Consider the following 16,811-nt stretch of genomic DNA (forward strand, 5'->3'; position numbering starts at 1 on the left):
ACAAATGTATGTAATTTTCTATTAACTGGTCACGTAGTTCAAACTAACTGTCAGACTATTACTGATAGCAGCTGAAAGTAGCTTTCTTGCTCTTTTGTACTTAAATGAAACAACAAGCACCATTTATTTTCCATCAGGAAGGCAGACCCTGTGGAAACTTGATTTGCATTACAGTAAAAATTTATGGGAACACTTGTGCAATAACATGTCCTTCCTTATATGCACTGTGTGCATGATAATGTTCATACAGTGTATACAGACTTACATCTTACTGGCTCTGTTTAATTTTTGCACAGTGATTTTCTTTTGCTGTCCTTCTTTGCTGCTCTAACACTGTCAATTCATCTATTGCAAAATGAATAAAAGATTATCTTATTATTATTATTATTATTATTATTATTATTATTATAATTGAAAAAATAAAAAATCTGCACTCAAATTACCAAAAACTACTTTGGGGTCGCCAGAATTTCTTGATATCAAAATGAGGTCACGAGCCAAAAAAGCTTGGAACCAGTGCACTAAATAGTGTTTTTCCACTTATTATAAACTGAGGTTATTTAAAATGTGTGTTATCACTCATTCATTCATCATTATGCTCTATAGTTGTTTTTAAATAGTTTTCTAAGCAAAATGCTGTTGTCAGACAAAGGGGGGGTACATGGATTCAGAAATAACACAAAGGGGGTACTTGAGCCAAAAAAAAGTTGGAGAACCACTACACTAAACCAACAGTGTAAAATCCAGAGTTTTCTTCAGTAATGTGAGCTACTATGGGGAGAAAAGTATAGAAGCCCATTTTCTCCACTAAAAAAAAACAAAAAAACAAACAAACACAGATAGTCATAATTATGCGTTAGTAAAGTCATAATTATGAGACAGAAAGTCATAATTATGAGAAAGAAGATCATACTTATGAGACAAACTGAGCATTTGCAGCAGTCTGTCAACACGAGTGTTGTGTTAATGACCACACTATCCGAGACCAAGACTTGCCTGAGACCAGAATGCACAGAGACTAAGACAAGATCAAGACTTTCGGGAGCCGAGACCGAGTTAAGACCAAGACAAGCCGAGACTCGAACGGTCTTGACGTAAAATCCCGAGTCCGAGACAAGACCGAGTCAAAATGCTTCAGAGTCCGAGACGAGACCGAGACCGTTAAGACCGGTCTCGACTACCACAACACTAGTCAACACTACACTTTGAATAATAATTCATTCAAAACACATATTTAGGCTGTTTATTCAGTTCTTAGAATTTAACACATGGTACATATGTTTCCGTCACATTTTTGTACGTTTCTGCAAATTTGCATTCAAAATAATTTTCTCATAAATATGACTTACTAACTCATAATTATAACTTGCCATATTTTTTTTTTTTTTTCAGTGGCGAAAAAAGGCTTCCATACAGGGCTGCTGGAAGTAATTTTGAACAGGGGGTCCTGTGAAAAAATAGTTTTTTTTTTTGGACAAAATATAGGCCTTTTTAAAATACATTTAAAATTAAATAAATGGATTGAGATTCACTACTTCATTGTCATATACACTTCAGTGCACACAGCCAGGGTCATGACGCACAGACATCATCAGTTCTCAGATGAATATACAGTATGTTCTATTACCGTATTTTTCAGACTATAAGGCACACTTAAAATCCTTTAATTTTCTCAAAAATTGACAGTGCGCTTATAATCAGGTGCGCCTTACATATGAAGTTAATATGTCAAAATATTTTAGTACAACTTTGGTAAACTATGAAGCTGCACTGCTTGATGGATTTTTGGCACTTTAGGGCTACCGTAGTCAGGAGCCTCATGGAGTGATATGTACCTGTACTGTGCTTCAACATACTGAACTGAAAAAGTGAGTGTATTGTTCTATATTTTATGTGTTAAACCTGAACAATGTTGAGAGTTATTGTTAATGAGTTGAATAAAGTTTGACTTATCTGACTATTTTGTTTCGCTTAATGCGTCTTAATAATAATAATGATAATAACAAACCGGTGTGCCTTATAGTCTGGTGCACCTTATGAATGAACAGACCCAGACAGACCCATTCATTGATAGTTCGCCTTATAATCCTGTGCGCCTTATAGTCCAAAAAATATGTTAGTTAAACTTCACCATAAGTGCCTTACAGACAAACCACCTTTGGCCAGACTGTTCTTTCAGTCAGGGACTGTAACATCTGGAACAGCATCCCTCTCACTGTAAGAAAATGCCCCATGTTTAACACATTCAGGACTCAATTAAAAAACTGGTTAAAATCAGATCAACAATGTGCTCATTAGACCCTACAGAACTCCTGGTGCATGACTGAGCCAAGTATCAGGATCCTATAAACAGGTGTTGCTTTGGAAATAATAACTGTCCATGTTTTTCCTCATAATGTCCTCTGTTTGAACTGTATGACCTGCCCTTAAAATAAAATCTCTATTTTATTGTGCAAGTCACAGAACAAATATTCAGATGTTATCAATGTATGAATTACTGAATTGTATGAAACAATGTTATGTTATGTAAATAGCCTCAACTTTTTTAAATGTAAGTGTTTTATAATTTTTGTTGGCATTATACACCTTCCCCAGGGACAACAGTTGAAAACTAGCTTTGCAGATAATACTGACACATTTACAGAAATATTCATTAACTCACTCAGTGCCCCCGACGAGATCTCGTCATTTCAAATCCAAACGCTCAGCACCATTGACGAGTAACTCGTAATTTTCGTTTTTTCACGAAGATTTCAAGAAAACACCCTGGCGGAGGTCCCTCATCAATATCTAAGCCGTGGGGTGTTGTAGTGACCAACTGTTCCCTGAAGATGGCAGGAGTGCACCTATAGATGATAGATTAGCCACTGATGCTACCCAGCTGTTAGGTATTTGCAAGTTTCTTTGTGTTTATTATATTATACATTTATAAGACTTTAAGACATTGTTCTTTTTATTTCTTGGTTATAAGGTAGTTTTTGGTTGTGATTAAATTACCTTTTCTTTATTTTTATACTGTTTTCCAATTTGGGGATTTTTTGTTTCAGGCGCTTGAAAAGCCTACGGCTCCGCCTATAAATAGGCTGGGCCTGGAGTGCGCGCTCTCTCTCTCTCGCTCATTCACTTGCAGACGCGGAGCTGGGCGGAGGTCTGTTCCTGCTCCTCCACCTGCGCTTCTCTTTTTGGGGTTTAGGTATGTTTAGTTTGTTTCTGATGGGACCGGCTGTCCTGTTTTCGTTTTCAGTTGGTTTTCAGGAGTAGATTGGGTTTTCTTTCTTAGTTTGGATGTGGTACTGGCTTCTACGGCCCTGTATAGGGTTGGCCCAGTACCGCATCTTTTTCTTCTTTTTGGCCGGCCCACCAGGTAAACTTGGTTTAAAGTTAATTAGTTAAAGGATATGGGATGGTTTGGGGTTTTTTGTTTCCTTTATTTGTGTTTAACATTATTCTGTTCTTCAGGTTCCTGAACTTTCTTTTTTTTTTTGGAGAAGTAAAATAATAGTTAACAGTTATGAATAAAAGTTATAAAATCCTAATTGTTTTCCCGTGTCCTTCCTAATATGTTTATTCCCTTTTCGGGGTGTAACAAGCTAAGCAGGAAAGAAGCAGGATCGAGTGATATTGTGACGTATCCAGCAGCTCACACTCCACATACTAACACAGAGCATGTGTGGACCTGAGTGGATTATTGATAATGTTGTGATCGTGAGATAAAACCATCAACTAACCGGGCCAAACGGGTCATCTTTGTGTGTCGGGGAGGAAGAGGAAGTTACGTGTGTACAGACTCACGGGAGAGAAACTTGGAGGAACACCAAAATACAGTAAGAAATCCATTCAACTCTGACCCAGATAGCAAAATAATAATAATTTTGCCATCAAAAGCCCTGTCTCGGTGTTTTTTTTGTTTTATATAAGGAAACAATGTTCAGATGTTAGAATTGTCACTAAAGCAAAAAAATAATAGGTTTAAAGTCACTGACAAGGCTGTTTTCTCAGCTTTTTGCTCTGAAACTTAAGATTCTCTATTCAATGGTTGATTACAAAAGAACAAAACCAAAACAAATGTGTTTTTTTTTATGAAAGTAGAGGCATCAATCTTTCAGAATCTTGTGTCAGATTTCAGATAGTCATAGTTTCTGTGGGTCTTTAAAATCAGTCAAAATGCTCAAAAACGGCTGGCACTGAGGGGGGTAGAGAATCTGAAAATGACCGGCACTGAATGAGTTATTGTGTACTGTCCCTGTCAAATAAACTAATAAATAAAATAAATAAATTACAATGAATTGGTCAGCTGACAAACCTGAGTCACTGCACCATCTACGATACGCGACTCTACAGAGGGTTTTCACCGACGTCACATTCTGGGCAGTAACCCGGTTGCGCGGCCATGTTGGCGCCAATTGGAGGTAAACACTACATGTTGGAGGCACTCGGAGGTAAGCACTGCCATGGATAACCCACGGAAAAGTTCCTCAAATTGCATTATAGATACAAAGGCATACGGGAAGGATTTGGTCGACAGGAAAGAGCACGATATTTGGAAAAGTTACGCAGATCCATACAAGTCAGCTCCCTCGTCTTGGATTAAAGACATTTCAATACCATATTTCCTCCTTGTTTCTGTCAGACTGTAAATGTACTCGTCTGCTGCTGCAATGGCTGTATGTTGTTGCATGGAGCGAGCGGGAAACCTCTTTACTCCACAACCACTAACCTGCCTGACAAACAAGAAATCTGTGTTGTTTAGGCCTAAAAATAATCAGAAATCAAAAAGGATTATATTCATAAGGAATTTATAAATTGTGCAAAATAATTTAATTAGCTACATCTTTTTACTGATTATTGTTTATTCTATTTCTTCATTTATTTCTCTTTGTTCTTTTTTCCCCTCTTTTCTCTCAATTTTATTTTGTATATGTACTGTATGTATGTTATGTATATATGTATATATCTAAATATTGTTCCTTTACTCCACATATTTGACAATTATTAACTTGTTATTGTCTCCTACCCTCACCCTCAAACAGCACAATACCATTATTATAACACACCTTTTTTCCATCTCCGCTGTGTTTTCTGTCAAATGTGTGTCTGCATCTGCTTCTCAGTTGTACTATTTTTCCATACAAAAACAATCCCCTCAAACAGTTCCAGATTTCATAAATTGTATTGCGTCCCCTGCATTAATTTATTTGCATTTACTCCTCTCATATTTTTGCTCCCCCTGGGAGATCTGCCTACTATGCATTATCATTAAAGGGAAACGCGCTAAATGGAATGAGGGCGCAGTCTGGCTTTGTCCTCCTTATTAGCGTGTGTAGTGATGTTTGCACACATTTTAATATCACTAAACCTTTTGTAAATCCACCCCCAAGAATCATAACATTTTTTTGCAGAGATTGCAAATGTGGGTTGGACTAAATGGAAAAGTATTGCAATGGTTTAAGTTGGGGTGTCAGTTATTTTGTTTGCATTGAAAACTTTGAATCTGACGAATTAACAATGTCCTGTGGGCAGTGTTGGCACTTTTGACAGTAACGAGTACTGTAACGTAATATTTTTCTGAAGAAATAACGCCATTACCATTACTATATGTGTGTTTGTCTGTTACTTTGCTAGCTGCAGTGTACTTCCTGTTTACAGTGGCGCTACATATTTTTGCGGGACGCCAAACACGGTTAACCAGTAGAAGAAGCAGCATTGTCAGCGTGTTTCTATTTACATCACGTGCGCCCATCATGGCGAGTCAAGGACCTGCTTCTCAGAGTGGAAATACGCGCATTATTTTTGTCTCCAAAAGATGCATCCGTGAAGCTAAGCTAATGCTGCGGCTAGATTTTAATGGACTGTGACTGTTATCCAGGGACAGGTCAGCCAAACTATTGCACGGTATGTTGTTGTAAATAAAAAGCCTGTCGCTGCTGCTAAGTCACTGCTAACAGCAGCTCGTTAGACTGATATGTTTAGCATTGTGTAGCTGAGAAAAATGCTGTGATTTAGTTTCCACATTTATTTTTGTAAGCATTTTCAACAGCAGAATGTGCACCTGGAATATGCACAGCATACTTTACATTACTGTGCTAAGGCTGAAAATTTACTGTTTTAATTTTGGAGCAGCTGTTTTGTGCTTTATATGCACATCATTTATGGTTGTTTTATAGCAGTTGATCAGCAGTGGATTATTATATTATTACAGCACTGATATGAAGCTGTATGGATACAAATGACCCAAAATAAATAATACATTCTTTAATTCTAAGTAACTCAAAAGTTACATTTTCCAGTAACGCATTACTTTTTGGTGTAAGTAATCAAAATAGTAACTGAGTTACTTTGTGAATGAAGTAACTAGTAACAATAACTAGTTACTTTTTTCAGTAACTAGCACAACACTGCCTGTGGGGCTCCTCAGGGCTCTGTTCATGGACTGCTTCTGTTTATTATTTTTATGCTTCCTTTAAGACAAACTCTACATGACTGTAAGGTTGGTTATCAGAGCTACACAGATGACACAACTATATATCTATCACTGAACCCAGAAGATTATGGTCCCATAGAGGTGTTGTTTGACTGCTTAGAAAAGATAAATGAGTGAAAACTTCCTTCAATTAAATCATGACAAGATGGAGGTGATTGTCTTTGGTAACAAGGAAAAAAAGACTGCTGTCAGCGAGTATCTTGAGTCTCGATCTTTAAAAACTAAAACCTAGTCTTAAACCTTGGTGTTTCAATGGACTCCGATCTGACATTCAGTCAGATCAAATCTATGACAAAATCATTCTTCTACCACCTAAAGAACATCTCCAGAGTGAAAGGTTTAACGACTCAGAAAGATCAGGAGAAACTGGTCCATGCTTTTATCATCAACTAATCAGTCAAGTAACTAAGTTACCTTTTAAAGGAGTAATAAATACTTTGTCATGGTAGCTGTGGCAACAATGCTAATAACTTTGACAAACCATCACATAAAAGCTCATTGCTCGACTGTTATTGTGTCTGATATCATAAAAGAACAGACCGTCTCTGGCACAAAATAGAGTGGCATCTGTCAGTCTCATTCTGCTCGTTCCACCTGCATATCAGGTGATGGCCGGGCCACACAGAGGTAACAGCCCCTAAATCATTTGATTGACACTGACATTATTCTCTGTCCCTTTAAGAACAGAGGTGGTGAGGGGCTGGCCTGGAGAGAGCTGGAGGCGGCCTTAAGTGGACCAGACCATTGCAGAGGGGGACTGAGGTTAAGGGGGCTGTGTTTGTCCCTTAGTTTTGGGTGTTTATCCCCTGTGTTTCTCCTTATTTATATTTGGTATGGTCCAAACTATTTAAGTTGACTCCTGTCTCATTTGAGGCAGTTGGTTTTGTGTTAGTTCTGGTTGCACATGATACCTCTGTTCTTGGCCTGTGTTAGTCTGTGGCCAATAAAGCACCTTTTTTGGAAATGTAACGCTGTTGTCTCCTTGCCTCACTGCTTGGACCCTAACAATTGGTGGCAGTGGTGGAATCAGCCAGTGAGGACAAGGTTTTTTTTCTCTCTTCATTGATCATTTTTTGGATCATACCTTCAATTTTTTTTTTTTGGGAATGCCTGTGAGAGGAAGAGGACGACCCCGGAAAGAACCACATGGAGTAGTAGAAAGTAAAGACTCTGAAGGAGAAATGGAGGAAAATAGAGATTCTGGAGAGGTAAAGGGCACTGAGGAAGAAGGGGAGGAGCCAACACTCTCAGACCTAATGGCCATTCTTCAGACACACATGGGGCAGCAGAATGTTTGAGAGGTCAAACAACAGCAACAATTTGCAGCTCTGGAACACAAGTTTCAACTCTTGCAGTTAGAAGTGAGTAGTAAAAACACCGATCCACTATCAAGTAGAGAGCCAGGATCTGAATCTTGTCAAGCTGACTTTTCTGATGCACAGGCTAAAGCAGAGCACATGGCTTCCTCACAAACTCTGACTGGTCAGTCCCACACTTGTCATGAACCTAGAATGGAAAAACTAACAGATAATGATGATATGGAACATTTTTTGATCACATTTGAACGTATCGCCCTTGCATGCCGATGGCCTAAATCTGATTGGGTATTCCATCTAATTCCATTATTAACAGGGAAAGCAAGAGGGGCATATGTGCACATGGACTTTGAAAATTCACTTGACTATGTACAAGTAAAATCTGCATATAAATTTACTGAAAGAGTGGGTGGAGAGGCCTGGAAGGAGTGTGATGCTAATTAGAGGAGTGGAAGAAGAGGAGGAGGTTGAAGAGCAATACCTTCCATCTGCAGCTTCTGGTCAGGACTTTGATTTAACATACCTCCCACAAGAACAAAGAGGCCAGGTGAGCACACTTTGTAAAATGGATGTTTTTCAGCAAAACCCAGGAAGAACTGATATTGTTGAGCATGATATTGTACTCCAAGATTGTGCTACTATTAAAAGACTCAGTTACAGGATTCCTGAGCCCCTGCGGATCTCGTTAAAGAAGGAGGTTGACCTAATGCTGTCCCTGGGGATCATTGAAGTTTCGAAAAGCGAGTGGTGTAACCCTGTGGTCCTGGTTCCAAAGAAGGACGGAACCATAAGGTTTTGCATAGACTTTAGGTACCTTAATTCTATATCACTCTTTGATTCCTATCCTACACCGAGAATTGATGACCTGCTTGAACGGCTTGGGAAGGCCAAATATCTGACAACTCTAGATCTCTCTAAAGGATATTGGCAGGTTCCCCTCACTGAGCGGTCCAGGAAATTGACCGCCTTCCGAACGCCATGGGGACTCTTCCAGTTCACGGTGATGCCCTTTGGATTACATGGTGCACCAGCAACCTTTCAGAGACTTATGGATCAGGTACTCAGGGAATTTTCAAGTTTTGCAGCAGCATATTTGGATGACCTTGTCATTTACAGTTCAAATTGGGAGGAGCATATGGACCACTTGCAAGCTGTTCTGCAGTGTTTGCAAGCATCTGGCCTTACTGTAAATCCAGCTAAGTGTGTCTTTGCAGCTTCCCAAACTGAGTACCTCGGACATGTCATTGGGGGTGGAGTGCTGCGGCCTCAGGTAAACAAAATAAAGGCTTTGGAATCTTGTTCCCTGCCCCAGTCAAAGAAGCAGCTACGCTCCTTTCTGGGGATGGCTGGCTTCTACCATCGCTTCATTCCCCAGTTTTCTGCCCGGGCGGCAACTCTGACTGACCTGACAGGATCTCGGAATCCGAACCACATACAGTGGACAAAGGAAGCAGTGGCAGCCTTTCAGGACATACGTCAGTCACTGAGTAAGAATCCAGTTTTATATTCTCCAAATTTTGATGATCTCTTTATTGTGCAAACTGATGCTTCGGAAAGAGGACTCGGAGCTGTCCTCTTGCAGGGACCCCAGCATGATCGCCACCCACTGGCCTACATTAGCAGGAAGTTGTTCCCCCGTGAGGTTCGATATTCAACAGTGGAAAAAGAAGCTCTCGCCATCAAGTGAGCCCTGGATTCTTTCCGATATTACCTTCTCGGCCGTGAGTTTACCCTGGAGACGGACCACAAAGCCTTACAATGGCTCAAAAGGATGAAAGATACTAATGGGAGAATAACACGGTGGTATCTTGCCCTACAGCCTTTTTGTTTCTCCATTCAACACATCCCAGGAAAGGATAATGCAACAGCAGATTATCTCTCTCGCTGGGGTAGCGAGAGTTCTGAAGAGGGGGGGTGTGTGATGGCCGGGCCACACAGAGGTAACAGCCCCTAAATCATTTGATTGACACTGACATTATTCTCTGTCCCTTTAAGAACAGAGGTGGTGAGGGGCTGGCCTGGAGAGAGCTGGAGGCGGCCTTAAGTGGACCAGACCATTGCAGAGGGGGACTGAGGTTAAGGGGGCTGTGTTTGTCCCTTAGTTTTGGGTGTTTATCCCCTGTGTTTCTCCTTATTTATATTTGGTATGGTCCAAACTATTTAAGTTGACTCCTGTCTCATTTGAGGCAGTTGGTTTTGTGTTAGTTCTGGTTGCACATGCTACCTCTGTTCTTGGCCTGTGTTAGTCTGTGGCCAATAAAGCACCTTTTTTGGAAATGTAACGCTGTTGTCTCCTTGCCTCACTGCTTGGACCCTAACAGTTTACAAAACACGAGGCCACTATTTGCTCTTTTGCACCTGCATTACATGATAAAATCAAGAATCTTTCACCAGAAAAAACAATCCTGCCACACTTGCCTGGGCCCCTTTGAGGAAATCAAAAATTGATGATCTCACTGAAACAATTGCCACTGATTTTCAGCCATTGACAATTGTGAGAGATCCTCTTCTATACATTTTTTATAGTAGGAAGAAAATATCTTATACTGTATATATGATAGTAAAACAGTATCATTAAAAAAAAACCATTACGTTAAGTCGACTTCCTTGAACATTTTCACATTTACTCCTGTTTACTTGACTAGTTTGAATTTTCCAAGCGGAACACAACATACAACCTGTCAAGGAATCAACAGGGTATTTTCAGCAGAGTGGGGCATTGAGAAGGAAACAGAGCTCCAAATGAGAATGGAAGAACTATGGCCCAAACAGGAAAGTGTCTCCAGTTTGAATTCCACATATTAAAAGTGGTAAAGATTCCTGATGAATAAAATCATCATCTTCACCCATGCCATCACAAATGCAGAGGTCAGACCTCCATCTTGTAAATAAAAGGAGCATTTTGCACGAGATGTGCACCATCCTTAAAGGCAGGCATACACTGATTTTTTCAATCGTTGTAGTCAGCTCTAGCTCAAACTGTGCGACTCAATTGCAATTGAGTCAGAATGTTCACGGCTCACAATTCCTATTCTCACACTATATGGACACTATGGCATGGCCTGACTGCTCACACTGCACGTCCATACATGACACGTTGGGAAAAGCAATGTAAAAATTATAAGAAAAACTCTGAAGCATTGCCATTAAAACAGAAGAACCCAGATGTGGATAGACAAGCGGGTAATCTCAGCAAAAAGAGCTTAAAAAAAAAAAAAAAAAAAGTGGCGATGTGATGGACCAGGAACTGGCTGTGCAGACGTTGGCAGTACGGCACGTCAATTTTACACTATGTTCGTGCATGCACAGTGGGAGCTTGAAACCAGCCAGTTCCTGGTACTGCATCAACAGTGCGATACCCTCACGAGGGGCAACCAGGATTTCAAACATGTTGGATTTTCTTGCGACCATTCAATTGCTGATTGGGAGCTGGTCGCGTGGTGTTAATTGCTTCTCGTGACAAGCAGGTTTTCAATATAAACTTTTTTTTGTAATACATTCTAAAGAAAACTATTTGGCTCACTCTCACATTGGGGTGTCTGTAACCCCTAAACTAAATGACAATGACACTCAAGATTTAACTCACTCACTCATTGGGTAAATATTTTAGGTTGAGGCACTCCGATTTTATTAAAATCATCAGTATAAAGAAAATACAGAAAGTAGATAAACTGAGTTCTTTCAGTTTCATTATGATGCTTCAATAAGGAAAGGAATGCACAACAAAACAAAGACCTCACCTTGATCATCATTATGCTGTCAGCAGTCACTCCCTCACTGAGTTTTTATAGAGCTAAAACAAACAACTGTCAAAGACAACTATAATGTCATCAAACACACAATCCTTCGCGGAATTCAATATGGCAGAACACAGAGACTTTAAGTGCTATTAAGGCTCATAATGAAAAGGCTATAACATGAATATGGTGCATTTGATTCAGGTGTGTTGGAGCAAGTCTCAGGAATCCGGCCGTCAACCAATTCCTCCAATTTTAGGGTGTACTCACACTGGCAACTGGGGCCGTTCCAAGCTCACAGCAGGAATCCCCCCCTCCCTGTCCCTTTTCTGGCACGGTAGAACGGACGTGATCACCAGCTCAACTCGGTTCCCACAGAGAAACACATCATCACGTTAATTTATGACACACATATGGCGTTACGTCACCATTAAGCGACTCTGGGTTTGTTGTTGACAGTACATTCTGTTAATTTCATATTTTCTGTTGCGTAATGTAACTATAAACCAAGATTTACCCAGAAGTGCTCTTTTCACGGACTGGGTTTCCCAGGGCCCCTGAACAGATCACGTTAATTTAAATGACCGTAACTCTGCTCATATTTGTTCTATCGGAAAAATTCCACCAGTTTATGAAAGATAATAAGTTGCTCTTTACAGCCAGTGTCGGTACATTGCGGTAATTTTACTCACACGTAACGGAAACATTAAAGATGCTGCTTTGTTTTGACGAAATCGACACAAGGAACAGAGAGAACCAAGTGAGGGAGAAAGATTAAAACAGACCAAATAACGGTGGATTTATTAAAAATGAAAGACTCTCTCTGACAATAAAAACCACCATGAATGGAGGTTCAAATGGATTTGAAAACAAAGGAGGAAACTGAGCCTATAAAGGTAAGATCAGTTTAATTTCTGGATCAATAAATGTCGTTCTGATTTTGTGGAGCTAGTCTTTGCGGACAATTTAGAACAGATTATTTGTGTGTTTGTTTAAACTTTGTGTATGTGTGTGTCCATCTGATCATATTTATCTCCATCACTTTCAGTTTTCCTTTTGATGAACATGACATTATCTAACTCTTCTTTTATTTCTTCTTCTTTAAGTCCAAGCAGAGTGGCCACGCCCCTCCCTGGACATTAAAACCATGAGCTGATCCTAGTTTCCATCATCTGGTCTAGACCCATCACTTCTCCAGACAACAGACAGAATAAAGCTCAGAGTCAACATGGGATGCACTTATTTATTGAAATTTATATTAAATGGATAATTTAATTTTCTGTAATTTTATTTTTTAGATGTTTTTAATTGTTTCAATAATTTAGAGACTTAAGGAACAGATTGTTATAATGCATAATAAAGGTGATTTACTTGAGTCATCACTAATTTCAGATTGTTTTAAAGTCTTTGTATAAAAATACTTTAACAGGACAACAATGATGTGCAGAGCTGCAGTAATGTTGTCTTCATACAATAATAATAACAACCACTGCACACACCACCAGAGAAGCTTCCAGTGAATAATTTACAAATAAAAAAAAGTTTTTTTTTTTTTTTGTAAATTATTCACTGGAAGCTTAGATATTGTGTGACAAAGATATCAAAGTTTGTTGTTTTGAGGAGTCATATTTATGATTAAAAGTTATGATTGTATTATATTCTAAAGTTTAGAATTATCTGGATCGTCTTCCTTTCTTTCTGTTCACATCACAACTTTATATTTAGTTCTACAAAATGTGTTTACAGCTAATTTTACTGATTATTGTTACACATAATCCTGCATGTGCATTATATACAGTATAAATGTGTAGATTTAACCAACTGTTGGAGAAACCATTTTATTAAATACAAAGCAAAAGACATGCAAACAGAAAAACAAAGGTAGAAATAGTGGTTTTAAATTATGAAATTAGTGAGTTGTTAAAGTGCTGAGGTGCAGCGGAGGGTCTTCTTCTGCAGAGACGTGATGATGAGGGGTCCGAGTAAAACCCAAAATTCCATGGTAATTTTGAGGGTATAAACATGCATATAAACACATTACTGGTATATTAACCCATATAAACCAAAAAATATAGAAATGGGACATTTTACGGTTGTGTAATGTGCAACGTATTACTGGTATTTTGAGAACAGGACACATGTAGATTTCTGAGCAATTCATTATAGTTGTGCAGGACTAACAGGAACTCCACATACTGAAAACTGGTATTGCCACATGTGCACTAACACGACACGACCTAAGAAGAGAACTAAAATAAGATTAAAAATAAATAAATAGTTGCAACAATTTGCAGTCTTGTTCCAGGTTCTGCTGTCATAATATTCCCATCCTTGTACTTCCAATGTTTAAATGTTTTGTTTTTAAGGTTCATGTTACATTTTGCAAAAGGTTGCACTTTATTTCTGGCTTATTGATTCTTGTTTGGAAAATTATTACCCTTTCTTTCAGACATTTCATTTATTTGGGGATTGTATTTGTGATGTTCTGTTTTTGGTTACATTTAGATGAATAAATTAATACACTACACTTTGCTCCCCAAGACACTTTGTTTTCATTTTACTGAGTTTGTGAGTATGTGTCCCAGAACACTGAAACACCATAAATATATATATTTATATTATTTATACAATGTCCAATTTCCATTTTTTTCTAAGTTATATAAAAGCCAACCACATGTGTCCTGTCCACAAAATACCAGTAATATGTTACACATTTGAAGCAGTAAAACGTCCCATTTCCATATTTTCTGGTTTATATGGGTTAATATACCAGTAATATGTGTTTATATGTATATTTAAACTCCCGGAAATACCCGGACCTGATGATGAGCTGCTACACTCCGTTACTGTCCCGCTGTCGGCTGAACAAAGAGAAGTCCTGACGGTCATGTTGTCCTCTTCCTCCATGAGTTCTGTGGTGTTGTTCATATATATCAGGTAACGCAAACTCTGAACTTTTCATCGGATAACGAGCACTTCTGACACCGCTATCATTGCGGAATGCGGATGTTTATGTGCCGTAAAGCGTTGCGCGGTACCAACGTCATCACATTTTGCGAGTCGAGTTGTGCGTGCGCATGCGCGGACCACCTCTTCCAGAAGGACCATCGGGCTGTTAACACCCCTGCGGTGCAGTTCACACCTACGCAGGCCAGACAATGGCCCCCCATGGTTTCACACATGCACAGAGCTGGTTAGGAACGGCCCTGGTTACCAGTGTGAGTACACCCTTAATCACACCTCAACATACTACACCCCAGAGGGTACAACCACCACCTCCACCCTCCGGAGCTATTGCACCACATACACATATATACACAAAGGTTGGGTGGGGAACACCACTCCCCTCCATCGCCTTTCTTTTAATTGTACCTGTTACAGTTCATTAAAAACACACATTCACACAGGGGACAGGGAAGTGCCTCTCTATTGGGGAATTGATCTTTGTACTCATCTGTATTGCAAAATATTGTCCATGCAGTTCAGCCTTTATCTTACAAAGCAGAACTGATACTGCAGCCTCAAGCATCTCATCCTGAACATGGTGGCTCATCAATGGGACATTATGTGGTAGTTCCTTCAGTGGGGTTTCAACTTTTTGTAGATATTTTGACAAAATTAAAAGGTTCCAAAAAATTACCTTAATTGAGCACGTCCTCGGTTTTTCTGTGGCCCCTAAGTGGGATTTCAAGCTTGGCACACAACATAGTAATGTCTAGGATGTTCAGAAAGAAGCAGTCTGAAATGCTGAATAAAACAAAAGAAAAACGGTCTACAACTACCACAATGGTAAAAAAAAAAATTATAATAAATTTTTTATAGTTACAATTATATTATAATTTACATTCAGTTGTTTTTCTTTCTCTGAAAAACCTTTCCCTCCTCTCTCCCTTTTATCTTTTATTAATAAAAAGGAATTAGGTGATTCTTCCTCAGGCCTTGTGTCATGGATGTGTGGTAAGGAGTTTGGAGGAAGAGGACCCAAGCACATAACTAAATTCACAAATGCTAAAATAAAACCAAAACCTATCAGGGCCACCACTCCCACAGGTAGTACACACCCTGTGCGTACAGCATCATCCTCCATGGGGGCAGGGCCAGCATACACAGTTTTGCCGCTCGAGGTAAAAAATCATGATGGTGTCCAACTATTTGCAGTGTATCATGATACAAACACCACACAGATATCAATATGTATAGTGTTCTTTGTGTCAACAATGTCCAATATGCAGGCATTTTAGCGATAAATTATGTAAAATGTTGTGATGCACCAAAAATGTGGCAAAAATATGCGTGGGGGTGTTGGGGAACATGACAATGTACAATGATCCAACAACACTCAAGGTTTTCCACATTTGTCGCCAGAATGGCTTAATAGATTGCACCCAACAACACAATATGCACAACTGTAGCATCACATTACACTTAACAAAATAACTGACTCTAACCCACCCCTTCCATTCCCCTACCCCAACTCCCTCTTCCCTCTTCCCTTCCCCCTCACAAAGATGTAACACTGGCCTCTCTTTTTATATTCTCCATTTAATGAAGTGTTTCTTACCCTTCCTTAGGGAGGGCTGGTGATGGTCACGATTATGCAACAAAATAAATGTATTCATTTCATTGCAATAATAAAACAGGCAAAAGAAATTCTGGGATATATACGAAAAAAGGGATTTTAAAAATCAAGATATTTTTTATCCAGATTACACTTTTTGAAAAACTGGTGTGGACTTTTCAAAGGGTTTTATTTATAATTTTTCTTTTATGTTCAGATAAGAATAAAGACTCAATGGCCATATTTCTTTTTACAACAGAGGTAAACAGCTTCTTTAAACATGTCACAAAATGTTACCAGTGTTCTCCCTGTGTGTGTGTGTATATATATATACATATATATTTGTGTCACACATTTATAAAGGAGTCATCACTGAAGGTTTCTCTGTTAATCTTCATGTTGAACACCCAAAGGATCCTATTTTATCTCCATCTTCTACAAGTGAATTCCTATCAAGTGAGACAGAGCAGGCCACAAAGCAGCACTGCGTGCTTTTTAAACAGTGTTGCTGACATCAATACAAACAGATTTTTAAAGTTCATGCCTTCAATGTAAAAAAGTTTCTGGGTTTTTTTTTTCATTTAGTGAGTTAATATGTTTCCTTGAGAAGGATCATGTCATGATCAGCCGAGCACAACTGAATACACAGCTCTCATTTATCAACCCATCATACATTCACACAAGCTCCGATATTGATCAATTCTGACATGATCATACGC

General features: G+C 39.0%; 1 protein-coding gene across 2 annotated transcripts in view; it reads left to right on the forward strand.

Annotated features, from left to right (window-relative positions):
- The window catches only part of LOC114480636 (interferon-induced very large GTPase 1-like), a 691,281-nt gene that overhangs the window by 363,437 nt on the left and 311,033 nt on the right, over window positions 1–16,811 (forward strand). The gene's annotated exons all lie outside the window — the stretch shown is intronic.

Source organism: Gouania willdenowi, chromosome 18 (assembly GCF_900634775.1).
Source record: "Gouania willdenowi chromosome 18, fGouWil2.1, whole genome shotgun sequence".
Lineage (NCBI taxonomy): Eukaryota > Metazoa > Chordata > Actinopteri > Blenniiformes > Gobiesocidae > Gouania > Gouania willdenowi.